Below are 23,887 nucleotides of genomic sequence, written 5' to 3'. Positions count from 1 at the left end.
ATTGCACAGGAGGAGGCATTTAGATGGTTTTGCTTTAAAAAAAAAATTTTTTTTTAAATTAACATAAACACAGAAACAAGGTCAGATTACATGGGTCCAGTGTAGGGAATTTCCACTCCATAAGCACATCCATTTAGTCTTAACACACATGAAGAAAGAGAGAGCCACTAGCACCTCAGAATCTCTCCTTGAGCTGGCTGGTAACCTCCTTCTCCGTGGTAGCCACTGTTCTGACTTCTAACACTAGGGATCGCTTTTGCCAATTTTTGAGTTTCGTCTGAGTACAGTCCTCCTTTTGTATTCTTTTGTGTCTGACTTCTTTCAGTGTTGTGAGATTCATCGCTATTGCTCATGGAGCAGAAGCTGGACTGTATCAATATACCACAATTCTTAATTACAGATGTTTGAGCTGTTTCCAGTTAGGGGCTGTTATAAAGCTGCAGTGAGCATTCATGAACATAGGTCTTTTGGGATGTACGGGTATGCGTCGCTGGTGTGTGTGTGTGTGTGGCCATTCTTGCTGGGTCTTGTGACATGAATGCATTTAGCTCTAGTAGATAGAGCCAAGCGGTTTTCCAGTATGTCACTCAAATTTATAGCCCCATCTGGTGTGAACGAGAGTTCCCTTTTTCCACGTTCTTGCCAATACTTAGTTTGAGAAGTCATTTTCATTTCAGCTATTTCAGATGTTTGTGTAGAGGTCTCTTCTTATGGTTTTCAGTTCATATTTCCCTTATCACCACGTGAAGCTTAGTGTCTTGCATGTGTATGTTGGCATTTAGGTATCCTCTTTTGTGAGGTCTCTTGCCTGGTTTTCAATTGTGTGGTTTGTTTTACTTTTTATTTATTTATTTTTAATATTTTATTTATTTATTTGACAGAGATCACAAGTAGGCAGATAGGCAGAGAGGGAGGAGGAAGCAGGCTCCCTGCAGAGCAGAGAGCCGGATGTGGGGCTCGATCCCAGGACCCTGGGATCATGACCTGAGCTGAAGGCAGAGGCTTTTAACCCACTGAGCCACCCAGGTGCCCCTATTTATTTTTTTTTAATTTTATTTATTTATTTGACAGAGAGAGAAAGAGAGAGAGAACACAAGCAGGGGGCATAGGAGAGGGAGAAGCAGGCTCCCCGCTGAGCAAGGAGCCCCATGTGGGACTTGATTCCAGGACCCTGTGATCATGAACTGAGCTGAAGGCAAACACTTAACCAACTGAGCCACCCAGGCACCTGTTTTATTTTTTAAAAGAAAATGAGAGTTCCATAGAAACATCTATGAGGAGTCCTTTGAAACGTATAGTAATGGGGGTCACCTGTCAGTGGTGTCTGATTGTTTTCTCAAACATAATTTCTGGAGAGTCCCCACTGTGGGAGTCATAGCTCGATGAGATGGGATGAGGATATGAAGAGGCATAAAGCCCTTAGTGGGGAACTTGCTGAAAAGTTGGGGAGTCCCAGGGTATGTGACTCATTGCAATTATAAAATTGTGAGGTCACCTGAAAGCTTCAAAGTACCTAGCCTATAAGTGAATTTGCCTTTTATGGCAGTCTGGATGATTGTACACCCAGCTCCAAAAGTGTTGCTGAAAACATTTTGGAATTACTTTGAATACATTGTTTTGTCTATTTTTAGCTTATTTCCAAAATGCCCTTCGAGCCCGTATTTGATTTTAGGAAATAGCAGAAGACCTCAAGAACCCAGTCAGTGAATTAGGAGGGTGTTTCATGGCTGACTTAAAAACAAAACCTTATTTTTGAGGCACACCTATAAGGGAGGAACTTCTCTGCGGGGGTAAAGAGGGTAGATTTAGCAGGGAAACAGCATGGTTCTGAGTGCCTGCCTCACTTTCACGATCTCTTATCCTTACGGTAACCTAGGAGCTGTTAACTGCTCTTGCGGGTCCCACATTAGAGATGGAAAGTCAGAGATTTAGAAGGAGAAAGAGAGCATGATTAGGAGTCAAAACTGGCTCTGTCTTATCTGAGGGCCACTAGCTACCTCCCTTCTGACAGAGTGCTGAAGGAACTTTGGACTGCAAAGATCTGGTTGTCCCCTGTCCTGTTATAGACCCCCAGGAACTGCCCCAGGGGACAGAAGTCAGTCAGGCTTCAGGGCACTTGTCCTTCCCAAACACAGTCCCTGAGGCCCTGCTCTTCAAGAGAGTAGCTTCAGGCCTTACAGCGTCCTGGCCGGACTAGTCTGACCTGTAGGCCTCACCCTGCCTGCTCTTCTTCCTGGCTGGCAAGCGGCTGCCCAGGAAACACTCTAAAGACAAGACGAGTTGATGAATACTGTCACTATTGGAAGCTATATTCTGCAGAGAATGTAATCTTTCTTGAGATGGGTACTTATATAAGATATATATATATGCTTGTATGAGCTTATATAAAATATGACCTCTGACCAACAGAGGCAAAATACTGCTGAGCTCTTTAATAGTCATTCATTCCTAATCTTTTTTTTTTTTAAAGATTTTATTTATTTATTTGACAGACAGAGATCAAAAGTAGGCAGAGAGGCAGGCAGAGAGAAGGGTTGGAAGCAGGCTCCCCGCTGAGCAGAGAGCCCGACGCAGGGCTTGATCCCAGGACCCCAGGATCATGACCTGAGCCGAAAGCAGAGGCTTTAACCCACTGAGCCACCCAGGCGCCACCATGCATTCCTAATCTTAAAGTCATCTATTAGTTTTGTCTGAAACTCAGTGGGTTAATGCCTTTGGCATGTGGTACAGATTTTCCAAAATAATCCCTGAAAAGAATACCCTGGGTAGACTGTTTTCTGATAGATCCTGGGGCATCCAGCTGCCTCTGAGATGTGGGGGTCCTAGGAGAGCTGTGGAATAAATACATTTGATCATCCCAGAGGCTTATTCTTACCCTTTTTGGCTCATGGACCTCAATGAGCTGGCCTTCTTCCATCAAGATCAGGAAATGTCTCAAAGCTGAGTACATAGGGGGGCACCTGGGTGGCACGGTCACCTGAGTATCTGACTCTTTGTTTTGGCTCAGGTCATGTCTCAGGGTTGTAAGATCGAGCCCCAGGTCGGCTCCAGATTCATCACAGGATCTGCTTGAGATTCTCTCCCTCTGCCCCTCCCTCCACTTGCACGCTCACACGTGCGCAGTCTCTCTCTAAAATAAGTAAACACATCTTTAAAAAGAAACCTGAGTACATAGTAAGCAGAAGCTACACCAATTTTTCTGGCCCAAAGCAGGGGTAAAGAAGCCTCTGGACTTCTGTTACGATGGCACAGTAAAGTGGTTTCTTTGTTTGGTGGCTTTCTTTATACTTAGCACCTATATCCTGCACAGCCTCAGTTTTCAGGGCACAGCTCTGGGTGATGGGTAACCAGATAACCAAATCATTTCCTGTGCAGATTAAAAATCTATTTTATTTCTCTTCACACAATTTTCCTGGATAAAATGAGGTGCGTGAGGGGGGAAAAATGTGCGGCTATTTTAATGAAAACCTTCCTGGTGGATATTCATTTTCCTTGCACATTTAATTCCTGTAGAGAATTTCAGGGCAGGTGTGAAGAGCCAGGTGTTACTAAGGAGCAGTTGTCCCCAGTGGCTGTGAAGACCTACCTGCTGGGGCTGCCTTCCCTGTTTTCTTAGCAGATTACATTATCCTATATACATGTGTAATTTGTACGTCTCAGATTTGGATTTGGCAGGTGGATGTCTGAACTTACTCACCTCCTGCCAAAAAAAAGAAGCTTATAAATAGTACTTTGTATTCTGAGCTTTACAGTACACCGAGTAAACACAAGATATACATTGTGATGGGGGAGAGAACCACCCACATCCTTATTTTTTGAGTGGGTGTGACTAATGACCAGTTCCTGGATGTGTAACTAGGATGTAGGTCATGGTTCCATTGTCGTTTGGCAGAGCTACAGCAAACACTGTCTCCCTATAGGTCACTGTGTTATCTTACAGGTACAAGTGTCTAGAGTTCTTCTACCCTGAGAATTTTTCTACAGAGATTTTTTTTTTTTAATAATCCTCTTGGTTTGGGGATAAGGAGCTCATTTCAGTGAATACCTGAGGCTTCCTTAATATATTAATCATACAAATAGTTAATCATCACACATATATCATAATCATATAATCATCACATATAATCACATATAATCATCACACATATATCACTCCTAGGCACTGTGCTAGGAGTGTTTGGTGGAGGAGTGCCTCCCTTCTTGTGAGAGAGCGTACTGCCCAGTTCATGAATCATTTAATAAAGTCAGATCTTCCAAAAGGTGTTTCATGGATTTTGACGACTGTTAGTGAGGTGCTGTCATACACCCCATTTTACGGAAAGCAGGGCCACAGCTCCTTGGGCCTGGGGTCCACAGCCCAGCGTTGTGACCCTGGGTCAGGCTCTTGACCACTACTCTGTGTTGTCCTGAGGCAGTGAGCAACTGGAGGGGCCAGGCAGCGCCAAGGGCCACTCCTGAGACATTGGGTATTACAAGAGGGACAAGCAAACATTTCTTCATAAGAGGTGTATCAGTGTGGGCTGCTCCTGCATTTTAAATATGTTTAGTTTAGATGCGCGATGGAAAAATTAACTGTAGCAGATTTTCAAGAAGAAATAGATTGTTGAGGAAGGAGAGAGACTTCCATCACCAGTTCAAGGAGGGACAGTGGTACTCAGTCCGTGTACAGTGGCTGACCTACACCCTGGAAAGGCTTCCACAGAGATGATGGATTTGTCAGGGGTTCTTAGGAGCGGTTTCACCCAGAACAACTGTCTCAGGAGGTTTGGGGGTGTTACCTCCTTGCCCTACCTTTATTAAAGGCAAATATAGACAGGGCCACTCTCCTTCTATATGGGAGCCCTACTTCTTCCCTTGCTTCCTTGGTCTCTGGACTTGGAAGAGGAAGGGACAGCAAAAGATATGATAGTTCCCCTTCTCTTCCCTTCCTCATGTGGATACCATGTCACAGTGCCATGTTGGGATGAAGAGACCTTGAGAAATTCCCAGAAAGGATGGCTTGTGAAAGGCAAGAGGTCTGGTTTAAACCCAGCAGGAGTCATTTGCATCTTTCTCTGGGCACCTTTTCCATTTTGGTTCATATTGATCTTATCTCTGTCTTTTCACTCAACAAAGTACCTACAGAACCCAGACACAGTTTCCGCTTTTATAACAATTTTTAAAAGAAACTATGTACAAAAATAATTGCATAAAATGTTAAACGACAGCTATCCCAAGGGTTCTACAGGAGAGGTATGTGTTTGAGGGGACCTGGCATGGTCAAGGAAGTCGGGGTATCTTTCCCCCAGAAGGTTGTGCAGAGCTGTGACCTGAAGGGTGACTCAGGGTCAAAGAGGCAGGAGATGGCATTAAAGAGGTGACCGGTTGTGTGAAGTCCCTGCAGTGGAAGGGACCTTCGTTTGAGTGATGGACACCAGAAAGCCCCTGTGGCTGGGAATGGACAATAAGGAGTATAAGACAGAGACTTTTCCGAAGAGTCACAAGCATTTCTAAGAATGGATTTGAAGTAATCCGACTGACAAGGTTTCACTTTGGTTGCAGGGAAGAGGATAGATGAAAGGACCGTAGGAGTCCATAAGGAGATGTGGTTAGACAGTTTGAAGTTTTTGTAGTCATTTAAGAAGAAATGATGATCACCTGACCAGGGAGGTAAAGATGGACAGAACTGGGTGAATGTTTAGAGAAATAGAGGTGATAGGACTAGATATGGTGATGGGTTGGAAGTATAGGGCGAGAAAAATGGAAGCATCAGAGACTACTCCTTGGTTTTTAGCTTGCATGTTTGGGTAATGGTGGTGCCATTCCATAGACCCTGCAATGTCTCCTCAAGTAGACTCTGTGCTGTTTGATAGCAGGATCTTTTTCTAATTTAATTTTGAATCCTCACAGTGTTTCGTCTATGGTACATACTCAGCTTCTGTTTACTGTATTATGTGAGTAGGAGAAAGTTCTTTAGAACTACGGCACGTGTGCATTAGGAGAAGCTATAGTTAGTACCAATTTGTATGGTTGAGGCAAGAGAAAAGTTCCATAGTTGGAGTAGAATTCCACAAGCATTTAGCCATATAGAGATATGTCTTCAATTTTCGGGAACACCAGCCTTCTGGGGGTGGCTGTGAGGGTGATAATAGCTTTGTGAAATGCATAGGGTTTTACATTAATTGAAGGAGTCTGTCAACATATACCTCCTTTCCCTTTGTGTTCCTCCCCACCACTAGTGGGTGCTGTTGCTTAGAGTGCACTGGCCACTGTGAAGACTGTTGACTCTTGGTAGATGGGTTATCTCTTTGGGTGGCCGCTCTTGCACAGGTAAATAGCTATGTTTCTTTTTTCACCCAATCCTTCTGTAAAATGGTTAGTCGATGGGTGGATTTTGGTAGATGTGACTCTGTTGACTGGTCTGTAGACTGAGGGAGGGATGAGGGAAGGATAGATATAGTTTCTTTTTTTATTGAGATTGTTTTAGATTTCAGGTTCTAGGATGCTCAAAGCAAGCCACAGCCCCAGGATGGAGAGAGTTCTGTGGACACATGATTTCTTAATCTCCATCCTCAGTGTGCATATGTGTAAGATGCTGGTTCTCACCACCAACTTTCTTGAACACTTGAGAGAAGAAATTCTGTAGTGGTGGTTGTGCTTGGGAGCTATGCTCCCACAGGGCTTTCCACACAAAATAGAATGCTTCCATTATGTTGGTGATCTTGTTCAAAGTGATTTGCCAGTAGTTGGTCTGTTTTGCTCTTATTTGTCTCTATTTTCTTACAGGTTTTCTATTTCTAGCCTCTCTAGGTTTCTTATCTCTGTCATTTCTCTGTCATGCCAGACATTCTGGAACACTAGTTTCTTTCTTTTTGTCTTTACCACTGTATTTATTTTGTAGTTTCTCCTCTTCACTTTCTTGTGGATTTCGGTGATACCATCATCCTTCTCATCCTTTATTTGGAAGCAGGGCATATCTTAGGCTCTTTTTTTAGGGTCCAAGAATAACCTGGCAATATTTCTGCTCTACTCTGCTGGCGTGTTGTTCTACATGTGCTACTGATAAACATGTTACTCTCTTAAAATAACTAGTGAGGATGGGAAATAATAGTATATGCCAAATTGTCATTGTTTTTCCTGTGCATTAGGACATAAAAAACTAAGCAAAAAATTGGGAAATCCATATAGGCATCTTTCAAAACCACTTAGTCATTTTTATTTTATAAGCTGATATTTGCATAAAAATGGAAGTTTACTTTTGTGCTGAAATGATTGATGCACTTTCTTTGTCTTCCATTTTTATTTTCCTTGATTCTAAAGATTTTATCTTCTAGTTGAAATGGAATTCTCTTTCTAGAAAGGATCTATTCTGTGTATAATACAAAATTCATTGAGCTTTTTCAAATCAGGAAAAGGTCTCAGATATCTGATTAACTCATTGTCTTCTCTTCCACGCTCTCATCTCTCTGTGTAGTTCATTTTACAGACAAGGAAACTGAGGCTGCACCATCCCAACATGAATCAGTAGGAAACCCAGGACTCTTCTTTTTTTGTTGTTGTTATTTTAAATTCAATTTAATTAACATATAGCATATTATTAGTTTCAGAGGTAGAATTTCATGATTCATCAGTTGCACCTAACACCCAGTGCTCATTCCATCAAGTGCCCTCCTTAATCCTCATCACCCATTTACCCCCTCCCCCACACACCCCTTCTCCAGCAGCCCTCAGTTTGTTTCCTATAATTAAGAATCTCTTATGGTTTTTCTCCCTCTCTGTTTTTGTCTTATTTTTTCTTCCCTTCCCCTATGTTCATCTGTTTTATTTCTTAAATTCCACGTATGAGTGAAATCATATGATGTTTGTCTTTCTCTGATTGACTTAATTTCACTCAGCGTAATACCCTTTAGTACGATCTACGTTGTTGCAAATGGCAAGATTTCATTTTTTTCGATGATTGAGTAGTATTCTATTATGTATATATATACACCACATCTTCTTTATCCATTCATCTGTTGATGGACATCTGGGCTCTTTCTATAGTTTGGCTATTGTGAACATTGCTGCTATAAATATTGGGGTGCAGATGCCCCTTCAGATCCTTACATTTGTTTCTTTGGGGTAAATCCCTAGTAGTGCAGTTGCTGGATTGTAGGGTAACTCTATTTTTAACTTACTGAGGAACGTCCATATTGTTTTTCAGAGTGGCTGCGCCAGTTTGCATTCTCACCAACAGTTTAAGAGGAGGAAACTTAGGACTCTTAATTCTGGTCTTTGGATTCCTCAGCTCATTGTGATTCTCTAGAACTTGAGAATATTTCTATGATTCTTCATTTTTAAATCTAACTTTGTTTAAGGTCATCGTTTCTGAGAAGTTATTTCCTTGTGATACCTAAAACTTAAATTACTTCAGTACAAGGGGAGACTCAAACAGTGATTTTATCTTGTTCTGAAATTAATATAAAAATTTATAGCTCTATAAATAGTATTCACTGCATTTGCAATATTATTTGTATGAAAAAATAATCTTGAAGTGTACCAGTGTTTTATGTCTGGTTTGGCCAAATTTCCACTTGCATTTTTTGTTCAAGCATATTGCCCTTTCCCTATCCTTGGTCTTTATGAAGGCTGAATTTCTGGATTCGTGATTTTTTTTTATTCTGAGTTTGTGCAGGAAATCAGTATGTGTCTAATTATCCTGTAGGGTGTCAGGAAACTCATAACAGTTCGTTTAAATCCATCTTAGTTAAAAACAAAGAACAAGTTTTATAGCAACAGGATTTTTTTCTTTCTTTTGAAGAGGCAATGAAAATCTATGAATCAGATGAATGAGACAAGGTATAGAAATTTCAGAAAGCATGGGGATTATTGCTTTAAAGGCCCAGGAGGAGCTGATAAAGACCCAGCAGCTCAGTCAGTCTTTATGGTGTGCTGGTGTTTAGGTAGATGTCGAAGCTCTCTAACTGGTAGTCTATGATCTTGCTATTTCCCTTTAAAAGCTATCTTTTTAAAATCAGTTCTCCTGCTCCCTGCCCAACTCAGTGAACATTTTTTTTCTCCTGTGCTGCCCTCAGAGCTGCCCCTCAGGATGAAGAGTGTCTTGTCCCCAACGTATTAGAGTCACAATTAATTGGCAGATATTGGCCTCAGAAAAGGCAAGAGACTAGTTCTTAGAAACCACAGGGCTATGGTAAGAGCAAGGATGCTGGGAGGGGTGTTGGGAAGAGGTGGCCAGGCTCTCTTGGTGAGCTGATGAGATCCTTGGCTTCCTTTGGCCAATCAGCAGCCCCATGTCCTCCCTTTTCCCCTTCCCTTAGGGCAGGGTACTGTCCTAGGTGCTGTGGTCAGACAGACACAGAAGACTAAACTTTGGGGACTGGATCTTGTTGACTTTTGCTTCTCTGTGGCCCATCCCCCTTTCCCAGTTTCATCTCCCTATTGTCATTTTTCACTGTCCTGAAGGACATGGAGCACTCAGATAGCATCATTCACTCTTTTGGCCTAAAATGCCCCTCTCTTCCTTGTCTGTTTTGCATCTTTGCAATCATTCTTCAGAGCCTGTCAAAGGTTACCACCTCTTTGAAGACTTCTGTGACCATTGAACTTGCACCCTGAGCCAGAAATGATCAGTGCTGCTCCTGTGCCATACGTAACTTATGCTTAGGTATGATTATTTGCTTGCATGAGGAAGAGGACTCTGACTTACACATTTTGCACCTTCATTGCTTGGTATATGATAGGTACCCAAAAGGGAATGGATGGATGGAGGAATGGATGGGTGGATGGATGGATGGGGCACAGTCAAGGAGAACTTCTGAAAAATGAGGCAAGAGAGAGAGACAGAGAGACAGAGGGAGAGGTGGAGGGAGGGAAGAAGGGAGGGAACACATTTTCATCTGAGATGCATGGGAAAGGGTTTAGGTGTGGACAAGAGAGTTATTTCTGCTACATGCTTACTGAAATGGTGTCTAGGAGGGGATGAAGTGTGAGCTATTGCAAATGAGCTATGCCTCTTTTATCAGAGTAGAAACCAAGTAATTGGCAAGAGATAACATCATCGTCATTTGGTTTTCCTTCTTAAGAGTTCTGGGATCTTTCCTGAAGGATCTAGTTTCTTATGTGTAAAATGGGTTGATAACCCTATAAGGTAGGATCTGTTATTAACATGAGGATTAATGGAAACCTTCAAAAACTCAGCACCCTACCTTGTATGTAGTGGAGGATCACTAGGGTACATGGTGGCTACTGCTGTTAGTATTGGCCTCTGGTATGCAATGGAATCCAGAGGTGCCTGTTAGAAATGTTGAGGCAGCATTCTCCTTCTCCCTGAAGTGAAACCTTTTAGATTCATAGGTAAACACAAATGGGTGTTCCGGTGTTAGAATTCATTGGAAGTGGGATTATGCATTCTCTTCCTCTTTCTTGTTATTTTGTACTTCTTTTTAGAAAGAAAAGCACTTCCCTGTTTCTTAGAAAAAGTTTTATTCCTGTCAGCATTTGGTTCTAAAAGAAGTTTTTCACATGAGGCATTACATGGGGATCTTTCTGGTTGTTTAGAAGAATATATGTATTTATCTCTATATATTTATTTGCAAAAGGTGTTATTCCATTCCTTTCTGCAGCCCTCAAAAGCAGGTGGCATGCACTGCTGTTTCTGTTTTCACATGGAAACAAGTCAGGTTGGTCTGGAACAGCTCAGTTTTGGCTTATGAATGCCACTGTTTATGTGTGCACATCTCTGTGCCCACAGTTGGAGAGCCCTTTAGAAATCAGTGATAGGACTTCCTAACAATATTTATTTATTTGCTTACAAAATCATTTATAACTTCATTTCCTGCTCTGTGGACTACGACTTTTTCTACCTGGTCCTCCAGTGCTGGATTTAGCAATTTTTGTAGTTGTTGTTTTGTTTCTGTTTTGCTGTAGTCGTCAGTGATGATGACCATGTGTGCGTGCCTCTGAACCCCTTTGAGAATATTTTATGGCCTGCCTGTTGATGTTTGGGTGAATGGCCACTTTTACTTGTTGCCTGAACATAGGTCAGTCCTGCTGTAGTGTATTTCTGAGCGAACAAGAAAATGGGTTTGAAAGAGCTATGTATACAAATCAGGTGGTATGGATCCACTATCCCTTCTCTCTAATTCCAAAATCCGAAAGGCTCTGACCCATTTGGTGGTGAGATCTGACTTGAAAGAAATGAGCCTGTGTATTCATTTATCTCTTTTAGCATGGTTATTTGTAAGTTCCCCTGAAGAAGTATTGCTTTGTTTCCATACGGAGTGCTGACCTACACTCCACTGAGAGTAGAAGGTACATTTTTACCTCCCTAAAATATCAACAATTTTGAATTCCAAAACACATCTGGCCTTAAGGCATTTGGATAAGTGATGTGGACCTGTAGGGGTTTTATTAGGGCCTCTAAGCCTTTTTTCAGTTGACAACCTTCCCTTGAGATTCTCTCCTTGGCACCATTTTTTGTGGTATGCAAATAAGGATCCCCCTTGCTGTCACTAAAGGAATATTTACTAAGCTGCTGTAAGTTGGGTTTTGTACGAGGTATGGGGAAGGAGAAGGCATTGCCCTACCCCCACCCCCTTTCTTGCCCTGGACAATGTCAGAACCTCATGATTATGTGGGAAGTACTGTAATAGCAGTCTGTGGAGTCCTTGGATGTGATAAGATAATCACATCCAAGAACTTCACCAAAATTGCAAAGGCAAAGAAGTGTGTAAGAGAATGTGATCAGTCAGCCATTGTATGCTTGTTGCGGTCTTTGAGAGGTAAAACCAGGGATGGGGTTGCCAGGGAGCCAGTTTTTGAAGATCTTTATCTACCAAGCCAAAGAGTTGAGAATCTACCCTTTGGCCACAAGGCATCTTTAAACCAGGACATGAATGATCAGGTTTGCATTTTTGAAAAAGCCCTCTGCCTTCATCTTTGAAGGGACCTCAGAAAGAAATCCCTGCAATATTTTTGGGCAATAGGACATTTTACTACTACCCCTAATAATGCTTTACTTTGTATCATGCTTTAGAATTTGCAAAAGACTTTCTCCTACCTTAATTTATTTTGCATCAGCCCTGAGGGATGGGTAGGTAATAACTAAGGAAATAGATTCAGAGAACTGACCCTTTCAAGGTCATGTCTAGCAACAAGCTGGTGCTGCTCCTAACCAACTGCTGCTCTCCTAATTCTACATCCATCGTGGGTTGGACATGATATTAAAACATTTCAGTATATTGCTCAGTTACAAGCATACCCGAAGATAATCTGCTACCTGCATATCTCTTATGTTTGTATCACTAGACTGTCAGCTCCTTGAGGACTTGCAGTATTAAATTCGATATGCCTTTTGTACAAAGATAGGCTCACAGTAGGCACCTCCAAGAATTCACTAGACTGTTTCTCCTCCAGGGCCAGAACAGACCTAGGAAGAAGGAACATATCTCCTTTTTCTTACTGCTTATCTTCTCATGTATACTTAGTAAGCAGTTTGTGTTTAAGACACTGTCCTAGGTGCCGTGGGGAATACAAAATGTAAAAACAATTACATTTAAATAAACTTGGTCATCAATTCAGCCTTTTCTATCTTACCTAGATCCCACACACCACATCCCTTGGCTGTTGCAACAGTTGTTTCCAACAGTTTTGTTGTTGTTGTTGTTTTGTTTTGTTTTTTGTTGTTTTTTTTTTTTTTTTTACTTAAATGAATATTGGATGTTCAAAAGGCTTTTTGTACAGACTGATTAAAACTCTTAGGCTTACACATTTTCTTTGCAATAGTGTATGCAGTAATTAGATAAAACATGGCCTCTTTCCAAATGGGTATTTTTTGAAACAAAGAAACAAAATCATTAAATGGGCATATTTCATTACAAGGAATGAAAGTTTTAGCTTGACCAGGTGCCCAGTAATATCCCTTCACAAGTGAAAATTGTCTTGTGAATTATACTTAAAATTTATAGTCAACCATAAGTTTCTGTGCCAGTCCTACTGAATTAGCAGTGAAATTGACGATGTAATCTTTTTCTTACACACCTGGCGCATACTGCTATTGATGCTAGCAGTATTTCCCAGGCAGTCTAGGAGCAAGAGAAAAGTTCTAAATTATCCTCAGTCTTAGAATCCATGTCAATTTTAAAAGCATGTATTGAGTTGACTCTGTTCTGATTTTCCTTCACCAATTTTGTATCAGAATAACCTTTGGGGCTCCAGAAGAAACTCTAGAGATCATTCAGACTAGAGACTGGACTGGGTTGGGGAAAAGAGGAAACTGCTTCCCATAGGTGCAAGTCCATTCTTCAACTTACCAATTACCACTTTGAGCAAGTCTCAGAGCCTCTAGTTCCTTATCTGAAAAGTGAGGCTTATGATAATGTTTTTCCAGCGATTCTAAGACATACATGTTTGTTTATTTTACATTTTAATATATCTGAAAACATGATATGTTTCACTGTGCATGTTAGGTTTTGATTTAATTTGTGGTGTTCTTCTAATATAGTGGTACATAAAATCATGTTGCATCTTAAAATAAGTGATTGCTTTGGGATGCCTGGGTGGCTCAGTTGGTTAAGCTACTGCCTTCAGCTCAGGTCATGATCCCAGGGTCCTGGGATCGAGTCCCGCATCGGGCTCCCTGCTCAGCGGGGAGCCTGCTTCCCTCTCTCTCTGCTTACTTGTGATCTCTCTCTCTGGCAAATAAATAAAATCTTAAAAAAAAAAAAAGTGATTGCTTAGATTGATGAAATGTGGAAATATGCCTTACCAACCTCCTGGGTTGTTGTTAAGGATCAACTCTAATAATACGTTTGCTAGAACATTAGAATTGTGCTAACAAACAAGCAAGCAAAAGCACCTTTCGATGATCCTTGACAATCTTTCTCCCTTTGGTATGAAACTCTATTTCTAAAGTGTCTTTAAATTGGGAAGAGGTGGAAAATGGAAATTGCAAATTTAGATGAATTAAGATATCAAATGCCTTTCTTGAATATTTGAAGTAACAAAAGAATTTCAATAGAGTCTTACATCTGACTTCCTGATTGTTTTTTCTTTTAACAATACCTCAGTCACGTTGGTATTGTCTCCCCTTACCCATCCCCGCCCCTGCAATAAGAACTCCTGTTTTGGGTGGGAGGGTGTAGAGGGTCAGAAAGTCATTAATTTCGTTTTGGACAAATTGAATTGGAGATGAGTTTGAGGCATCCAAGTGAAGATGGTGAGTAGGCAGTTGAATTTATGAGTCAGAGATGAAAATGTGGCATTTTTGGTATAGAGATGGTAAATGAAGGCTCAATCTTGGATGAGATCACCTAGGAAACAAATGGAGAAAGGAGAATTGGAACTGGAGGTTGACAAGCCACCTTCAGCCAGCAAACCTGCTTTATTTGGCCTGTGTAGTGTTTTTAAAATATTTGAACAAGTTGCTGTTGCATGTTTATGGTTTTTTGGCTGCCTAGAATATATTTTTTTCTTTTGATGACAGGCCCTAATTTCCCTTTAAGAAATGTCATATCCTCTGATCTCAGACCTTGTGCTTTAGATCAAGTTCCACCCCTGACTCCCAATGAAGTGTGTGATCCAGGGCTGGCCAATCACTCCTGAAGTAGCCTGACCCCATGGTTGGTCCAAGAATGTCCTTGTCATCCAAGTTGGCCCAATCATAGGGAACATTGAGACTGGGCGAGATCCAAGAAGAGAGTTGTTCTTACTTTCTGCTTAAACCTGGCAGGATATGGTCCAGAGGTCTGGAGGTCTAACAACTGCTGTACTATCATCAGGTAGAGCTTCTCTGAGAACAGGGATAATAAAGAAGTGAAATCTTAATTAATGCAGCTGCCAAGATTTAAAGAACAGGAGTTCTCCTATAGAACTCAAGACTTCCAGCTAATTGTTGTTCTGGTAGGAACATCTGCTCTCCCTTTTTCTTAGTCTGTACCTCTCCCTATTGTCATCTTACCCTGAAGCCTGGGGTCTGTTGCCATGTATCCTGCTTGTTCTGCAGTGTCTCAAAGTAGAGTTGAGAAGGAAATGAAAGTCAACTTGCCTTTACTTCCTTGTTTCACTTGCTTACCCTCATGGGTATTTGGGCTTTTGATCACTATTGTAGAGTGAAGAGAAAAGGAGGCCCCAGGTTCAAGCTTTGGGGAGTTTGAACCCTAAAGAACAAGTAAAGTAGGGTGAGCTGGTGAAGAGAAAGGAGTGAGAGCAGTGAGAAGGAAAGCATTGGTTGTGAAGGCCAAGGTAAGGAATATTTCAAGGAGAGAGTAATGAACGTTGCCAAACACTGTCAAGATGTCAAATAAGATGCATGAAAAGATTCTCATTTGAATTTGGCAACAGAGGTCATTATTGACCTAGACTGGAGGTTTTTCAGGGAGAGCTGGAGCCAAGCGAGATTAGGATGGGTTGAAGAATTAATGGGAGATGCCCTCAAGGAGGGCAGTTTTTATTTTTCCATGAAGGAAGTAAAGCAATAAGACACCAGCCTAGAGACAGGGAGGTTGAGGTAGAGTGTTTTAAAGGGTAGGACTTGAGATGTTGAAATGTTGATGGGAAGGATCTTGTTGAAAGGAAGAAGCTGACTGAATAAATAGGAGAGAACAGAGGTAAGTAAGTATATGAGGCTGAGCAGGTAGAATGGGGTGGGATCTAAGCCCAAGTGGAGTGGTTGACCTTGGATGAAAGGAGGGAATAGGAAGCAACAGGAGGGTAGAAGCTGAAGGCTGGTGGAGATGAAGGTTGGTCTGGTATCAGGAAGTTGCTGAGTGATGGGTTCCATTTCTCTGTTAGGAGGCCAGGTCATCTGAGAATCAGGGAGGGAGAGTGTGGGTATTTAGAAACACAGTTTGAAAGTGATGAGAGGGAAAGAGTGAGTCTGGCGAGATATGTGGTGGGATCGTGGAGTGTCGCAGAGAACTCATTTGTAGTTGGTGTTCATATAGCGAGACACCATCTGGCCGTGTGCACTTTTTCTCCCGTGCCCAGGTGCTCAGCGGTGGGCACAGACACAGCTACGCTGGGTGTCCTCTGAGGCTGGGGTTTGGCAGAAGGCTGATTAAGGTAAGCTTAGAGCATTTGGCAAGGCTGTTATGGAGAGTGTGTTATGGGAATGATGGCCTTAGAAAGGCAGCTGAGTAAGAAGGGGATATGAAATGACACTTTTGAGGAGGCCCTAATGGTCAATCCCAGTGAATGGGATTTTAATAAGGAAACCGAAGCAGAGGCTATTTTCGTCAAAGGGTGGGATGTTCGACTGGGCCGTGGGTGATTTGTGTGGCGTGGAGGAAAGGGTCATTGGAGGTGAGGCAGTGGAGAGAACAGAGACAAGGTGTCTTTGGGTTTGGATATTCAGGCCACCCATGCTGGCTGCAGGATTAAGGGAGGAGAGAGGCTTTCGTCGGGGTTCAGATGAGGTAATGGACTTGACTGTTTCTTAACAGTTTAGCCATTTCCTCTAAACCTCCTCACCTTTGGTTTCAGTGGACATGCAGCTGGGAGAGAATATTTAACTAACACGGGGCCCACCTCCCTTTTGGTAGTATGTCCTGACAGTCATTAATTTATCAGGAAAAAATGTGTCTTCTATCACTTTGTGTTCCTACAGAGAACATAAATCACTTAAAGCTCTTGAGTTCGTAGCATCTTTAGTTGCTGGAATGATTTGGTGCTCCTTTGCCTTACATGGTCATGTTGCTTCTGAAGGTGACTGACAGAGCAATCCAGACCTTCCAGAGGAGGCCAGGTTTGACTGAGTCCCCTGTGGCTCCCACTGTGATGAGCTTGGAAGGGAGGGTAAGTCAGGAGCAACGTTAGAGGCATCTGTTGCCATTGGTAATATGTGTCGTGCTTTGGCAGGAACTAAAGCCGAGCAGGCCCACCAGTCTGTAGCTTAGAAGCAGTAATCCGAGAGCCCAAAAAATACTTCTCTGAATGGTAAGGTATCAGAGCCAGCATTCCTTATCCTGGTGAGGGAAAGAGTTTGAAAGGCTCACCAAGAGAAAAACAGCATTTGGGTTTTATAATAAGATACTAAATCGGATAATCTCAAAACATCCAAAGTTCGTGATAAAAATCCTCACCAAGTAATCAAGATGCATAAGCTTATAATCTCTTAAGAGAAAGAGAGAGAGAATTCAAGGATGCGGTCTTTCAGATCTTGCATCTATTTATTACTGATTCTGGAAAGATTAGGTAAACGACAGGCCAGTGTCCATGTCTTCAGGCTCAGTACAATGAGGAGAGATAATGAGAGAAATCCCTCGGTGCTCAAAATACCGGCCACAGAATGAAATGTTTTGCAGCCTGGAGGGCTCTGCTGCCAGCCAGCCACTCACTGAGCTCTGTGTAGGTCAGTCTCTGTGTTCTTCCCCAAGGACCTAATTATTCACCCCTACTCTGCCCCACCCCTCTCTCCCTGTCTCCTTCATTTTTCTCTGTCCGGTGAGGCCAAAAGCAAGTCCAGGATGATGCTAGATCTTCCCTGCCTCTGACTCCTTTGTGTTTATTGTTTGTGGAATTTGGTAAGTTAGCTCTGTGATGGGTTTATAGGTGATTCAGGTTGTAAGAAACCTTGGATTTTTTTTTCCCCCTCAAACTAGTCCCAAGGCAAGAATTACTTTACCCAACACAAGTTCCTTCAGACCCTGGAGCATTCAGGACTCAAGACTTGGGTTCTCTTATCTGGGCCTTTAAGGATTGTGTCATTTTTCTCCCATAAAGGGAACAGAGTTGCTGATGAGCATTGCATGTCCTTGACATCTGCTGTTTTAGACTATTGTACCCAAGCAATAGTTTTGGCCCTGCCTTGATCATTTTTTCTTGGTCTCAAAATAACTAAACCACCTGCTTTGTTCTTAGCAATTTTTTTTGAAAGCCTTAGTTCATTCTACAGATGAGTCTCCTTGTAACTGATCCATTTCTCCTGTGCTTTTGTATACATCGTTAGGAGGTTTTGTAAGGCTTGTGAAGTGGAAGATGAGTGGTAGGTCCACCAAGCATGGCTCTCAGCCTTGACAGAGCAGAAGGGGGCTGAGTTAAATTGCAGCCAAGGAGCCCTAGCTTCCAAAAGATTCTTGAGGAAGTCTCCGTTGCATTTGTGAACCGCTAAGAACAGTGCCTGGCATGTAGTAGGCCTGCAGTGGTAGCTATTCTTATGGGGCCTGGGCAGCTGGTCAGAAATATCCCACCCTGAACAAGTTTATAAATGGAGAACTTATCTCTTACATGAATTGAACTTCAGCATTTTCATATCTCAGTAGTTGCCTACACTTAGGCCAGCCAAAAATAAAAATGGGGACCTGAGACTCAGCGTGTTCCAGCTGGCGGGAAACAGAGCTCAGCATCCAAAACATGATATAGAGGGATGCCAAGGCTTAGAGGCATTGGGTGACCGTCCTCAGGCCACATTGTTTATATTGGCAGATTGGACCAGAATGTAGCTCTCTGGGCTCTAGAACTGGGATTTTCCTGCCACAGAGTGTGCGACTCTGAAAAGTCACTCTTGAAAAAGGAGTGTGGAAAGACAGGAGGAAAGGGATAGTGTCCAGAGGTGCCCTGATGCTGACCATTAATGTCAAAGAAGAACATAAAGAGGTTTGACCCCCTGATGTTTTATCACATCACTGATGGCTGGCTTCTACATCTGTTCTTTTTAAATTAAATTCTGGGTCAGTACTTTGAAAAACCAGGAGAGCTCGGGGTGCTAGGAATAGTGATAGCCTCCCCTGGTATTAAAGGTCACTGCTTTGAGAATGCATCTGGCAAAGAGTAAGAGGGAAGAAGAGCCTGGGCTCAGAGAGGCCCCTAGGCCTCACGGGAAGTCTGTGGTTCTGGTGCATTGCTGCCTGGGCCTGGGTTAGGCACTCAGTTCATAGTTGTGTAAGGCATGAGCTTCATGCCAGTGAGAAAACGCTGGCATTGGCAGAGGTGTGACATATATCCAGAATGTCTGGGAGTCCCGTTTGTGTATACCACAGAAAAGATGGGAAAATAAAGAAGTCATACAGGGCCCTGATGATAGAACAGAAAGGCATACATACAAAGATTAGGCTCATAATGGGTTTTCTGAGTTTGCTGAGATGGGGCACAGTGTATAATTGTGCTGTATGGTGCAGGGAGGCCTATAATTCCTCCCTTGAGGAGAAGGCCTATTAGTGACCTGCCACCAAAAACATTTGGACAGAGGGAAAATTGAGAGATGGGTGATTGAGCATACAGAACAAGTACTGAATTGGAGGTTGCAGAGAGCAAGCTGAAGATCAAAGCCAGGCTTTGAGCTTCCAAGTTGGAGATCTCAAGACTGTGCCCTCTGTCCGGGCTGAGCTGCCCGCTGTGATCTCAGCCCTTGGAAGGCTCCACCCTCAACCAGGAAGTCCTGTTCTCTGGTGGGTGTCCCTCAGAGATTCCACAGAGCCCAGTGAGTCATTGGGATGCATTATGGCCTACGGCCACCCTTAGTCAAATGACCATGATTTTAGGTTCTAGGTTTTCCTAGAATTCCGATCTTCAAAGACTTTTGCAAACTTATCTTTTGCAGCAACTTTTTTATCTTGGTAGCTTAGAATCCATGGGCTTTCCCTGCCCTCCGGAGATTTTCTAGTTAAACTGTGCTCAACCCAAAGCCTCCTGGTGATCCTACATGTCCCTGCGCCTTCCTTCCTCACGGCTCCCCCTGCTTCTGAGCCTCTGAGTCCTTAAAGAGGACTGTGAATGCACCTCTTCTATCCACCCGAGCTTCTAGGACCCATCTCTTCCCATCAGGTAGGCTTAGTTAAGACTTGAAGAGTCACAGCTGGACCCACCAGATCTTCCGCCAGCTTTACTGGTTCTGTCCCCACTACTTCCTCTTCTTTCTCACTCGGATATCAAAGTTCTACCCATACTAGGGCAGTGGTGGGATAGGAACTCCTCACTTAATGCCCTAACAACCAGCCACATAAATAATGGTTATTTTCCAAGAAGTTCAGTGAGTCAATTACATGTACTTCAGCTTGGGTGCAAATATACAAAATCAGAGATACTAGTTTTTACCTAACGTCCAACTGACTACACCACTAATTATGCGATTTCTGGAGTATTGGTATTCCTAATAAATGTTTTTCTGCTGACTCAGCTCTGTACATCTAGACAGCATGCACTTTAAATTTCTTTTATCTCCTTCATCTGCCAAACTCATTTCTTCACTATAAGACTTAGAGCTTTGCTTTTACCTCTTACCCCAATTACCATGTTTTTAGAGCCTGAAGCGTGTGTGAAATCCATTCTCTCTCTCCTTTCTTACTCCTTGTACCCTGGAATATATTGATTTTGGGGGGTTTTCAATTTTGTGCCTTCCTAGGATTATTTTATGATTTCATCAGTCCTTTTCATGTCCTCTTGGTAAGTTCAGAACCCAGGGATCCCTTTGATAGTACAAACATCTACCATTTTTTAAAAAATTAACATATAATGTATTATTTGCCCCAGGGGTACAAGTCTGTGTATCATCAGGCTTACACATTTCACAGCACTCACCATAGCACATACCCTCCCCAATGCCCATAACCCAAACACCCTCTCCACACCCCCTCCCCCTAGCAACCCTCAGTTTGTTTTCTGAGATTAAGAGATTCTTATGGTTTGTCTCCCTCCTGATCCCATCTTGTTTCATTTTTTTTCCTCTCTACCCCCCACAACCCCCCACCCTGCCTCTCAAATTCCTCATATCAGAGAGATCTTATGATAATTGCCTTTCTCTAATTGACTTATTTCACTTAGCATAATACCCTCTAGTTCCACCCATGTCATTGCAAATGGCAAGATGTGTTTTTCAATGGCTGCATAGTATTCCATTGTATATATGTACCACATCTTCTTTATCCATTCATCTGCTGATGGACATCTAGGTTCTTTCCATAGTTTGGCTATTGTGGACATTGCTTCTATAAATATTGGGGTGCACATACCCCTTCGGATCCCTACATTTGTATCTTTGGGGTAAATACCCAGTAGTGCAATTGCTGGGTCGTAGGGTATCTCTATTTTCAACATTTTGAGGAACCTCCATACTGTTTTCCAGAGTGGCTGCACCAGCTTGAATTCCCACTAACAGTGTAGGACAGTTCCCCTTTCTCTGCATCCTTGCCAACATCTGTCATTTCCTGACTTGTTACTTTTAGCCATTCTGACTGTGGCTCAAAACCATATCTCATGGCGAGTGATGTTGAGCACTTTTTCATGTGTCTGTTGGCCATTCGGATGTCTTTTTTGCAGAAATGTCTGTTCATGTCTTCTGCCCATTTCTTGATTGGATTATTTGTTCCTTGGGTGTTGAGTTTGATATGTTCTTTATAGACTTTGGGTACTAGCCCTTCATCTGGTATGTCATTTGCAAATATCTTCTCCCATTCTGTCAGTTGTCTGTCTTGTTGACCGTTTCCTTTGCTGTGCAAAAGCTTTTGATTGTGATGAAGTTCCAATAGTTCATTTTTGCCCTTAGTTCCCTTGCTTTTGGCAATATTTGTAGGAAGAAGTTGCTGGGGCTGAGGTCGAAGAGGTTGCTACCTGTGTTCTCTTCAAGGATTTTGATGGATTCCTGTCTCATATTGAGGTCTTTCATCTATTTTGAGTCTATTTTTGTGTGTGGTGTAAGGAAATGGTCCAGGTTCATTCTTGTGCATGTGACTGTCCAATTTTCTCAACACCATTTGTTGAAGACACTGTTTTTTTTCCATCGGACATTCTTTCCTGTTTTGTCAAAGATTAGTTGACCATAGAGTTGAGGGTCCATTTCTGGGCTCTCTATTCTGTTCCATTGATCTACGTGTCTGTTTTTCTGCCAGTACCATACCGTCTTAATGATTATAGCTTTGTAATAGAGGTTGAAGTCTGGAATTGTGATGCCACCAACTATTGTTTTCTTTTTCAACCTTAATTTCTTAATTTCTCTTTCTCTGTCTTGCTGTTGGTGTATAGAAATGCAACTGATTTCTGTACATTGATTTTATATTCTGACCCTTTACTGAATTCCTGAATGAGTTCTAGCAGTTTTGGAGTGGAGTCTTTTGGGTTTTCCACATAAAGTATCATATCATCTGTGAAGAGTGGGAATTTGACTTCTTTGCCAATTTGCCTTTTATTTCTTTTTGTTTTCTAATTGCTGAGGCTAGGACTTCTAGTACTATGTTGAATACCAGTGGTGAGAGCGGACAGCCCTGTGGTGTTCCTGACCTTAGGGGAAAAGCTCTCAGTTTTTCCCCTTTGAGAATGATACTCACTGTGGGTTTTTGATAGATGGCTTTGATGATATTGAGGTATGTACCCTTTATGCCTACACTGTAAAAAGTTTTGATCTAGAAAGGAAGCTGTACTTTGTCAAATGCTTTTCAGCATCTGTTGAGAGTATCATATGGTTCTTGTTTTTTCTTTTGTTCATGTATTATATCATGTTGATTGATGTGCAGATGTTGAACCAACCTTGCAGCCCATGGATAAATCCTACTTGGTTGTAGTGAATAATCCTTTCAATGTACTGTTGGATCCCATTGGCTGGTATTTTGGTGAGAATTTTTGCATCTGTGTTAATCAAGGATATTGGTCTGTAATTCTCCTTTATGTTGGGGTCTCTGTCTAATTTTGGGATGCAGGTAATGCTGGCCTCATTAAATGAGTTTGGAAGTTTTCTGTCCATTTCTATTTTTTGGAACAGTTTTAAGAGAGTAGGTATTAATTCTTCATTAAATGTTTGGTAGAATTCCCCTGGGAAGCCATGTGGCCCTGGACTCTTGTTTGTTGGGAGATTTTGATGACTGCTTCAATCTTTTTACTGTTTATGTCTCTGTTCAGGTTTTCTGTTTCTTCCTTGTTCCATTTTGGTAGTTTACATGTCTCTAGGAATGCATCCATTTCTTCCAGATTGTCAAATTTTCTGGTGTATAGTTGCTCATAATATGTTCTTATAATTGTTTGTTTTCTTTGGTGTTGGCTGTGATCTGTCCTCTTTCATTCATGATTTTATTAGTTTGGGTCCTTTCTCTTTTCTTTCAGATAAGTCTGGCCAGGGGTTTATCAATCTTATTAATTGTTTCAAAGAACCAGCTCCTAGTTTCGCTGATTTGTCTACTGTTCTTTCGGTTTCTATTTCATTGATTTCTGCTCTGATCTTTATTTCTCTTCTCCTGCTCTGTTTAGGCTTTCTTTGCTGTTCTTTCGCTAGCTCCTTTAGGTATAGGGTTAGGTTGTGTACTTGAGACCTTTTTTGTTTCTTGAGAAAGGCTTGTATGGCTATATACTTTCCTCTTAGGACCGCCTTTCCTGTGTCCAAAAGATTTTGAACAGTTGTGTTTTCATTATCATTTGTTTCCATGAATTTTTAAAATTCTTCTTTAATTTCCTGGTTCACCCATTCATTCTTTAGTAGGATGCTCTTTAGCCTCCATGTATTTGGGTTCTTTCCAACTTTCCTCTTGTTGTTGAGTTCTAGTTTCAAAGCATTGTTGTCTGAAAATATGCAGGGAATGATCCCAATCTTTTGGTACCGGTTGAGACCTGATTTGTGACCCTGGATGTGATCTATTCTGGAGAATGTCCCACATGCACTAGAAAAGAATGTATATTCTGTTGCTTTGGGATGGAATGTTCTAAATATATCTGTGATGTCGATCTGGTCCAGTATGTCATTGAAAGCCTTTATTTCCTTGCTGATCTTTTGCTTAGATAATCTGTTCATTTCAGTGAGTGGGATATAAAAGTCCTGTGCTATTTTTGTATTATTTTTGATGTGTTTCTTTGATTTTATTAATTGGTTTATATAATTTGTTGCTCCCATGTTAGAGGCATAGATATTTAAATTTGTTAGATCTTCTTGTTGGACAGAACCTTTAAGTCTGATACAGTGTCCTTCCTCATGCCTTATTATGATCTTTGGCTTAAA

At 41.9% G+C, this 23,887-nt stretch overlaps 1 protein-coding gene across 4 annotated transcripts in view; it reads left to right on the top strand.

Moving 5' to 3' along the window:
* STXBP6 (syntaxin binding protein 6) overlaps window positions 1-23,887 on the top strand; it is a 256,274-nt gene that overhangs the window by 10,322 nt on the left and 222,065 nt on the right. The window contains exons 1-2 of one of the 4 annotated variants that reach the window (XM_080807492.1): window positions 15,850-16,038; window positions 16,681-16,770. The exons of 2 other annotated variants lie outside the window; for them this stretch is intronic. The gene's annotated coding sequence lies outside the window, so the exon portion shown is untranslated. Of the gene's footprint in view, window positions 1-15,837; window positions 16,039-16,680; window positions 16,771-23,887 lie in introns of those variants that run through there. One more of the 4 variants, XM_080807491.1, reaches the window with a different exon arrangement.

The sequence above is a fragment of the Martes martes genome, assembly GCF_963455335.1.
Source record: "Martes martes genome assembly, chromosome: 7".
NCBI lineage: Eukaryota > Metazoa > Chordata > Mammalia > Carnivora > Mustelidae > Martes > Martes martes.
The sequence above is the reverse complement of the archived record's forward strand: the minus strand, read 5'-3'. Positions and strand labels throughout refer to the sequence as shown.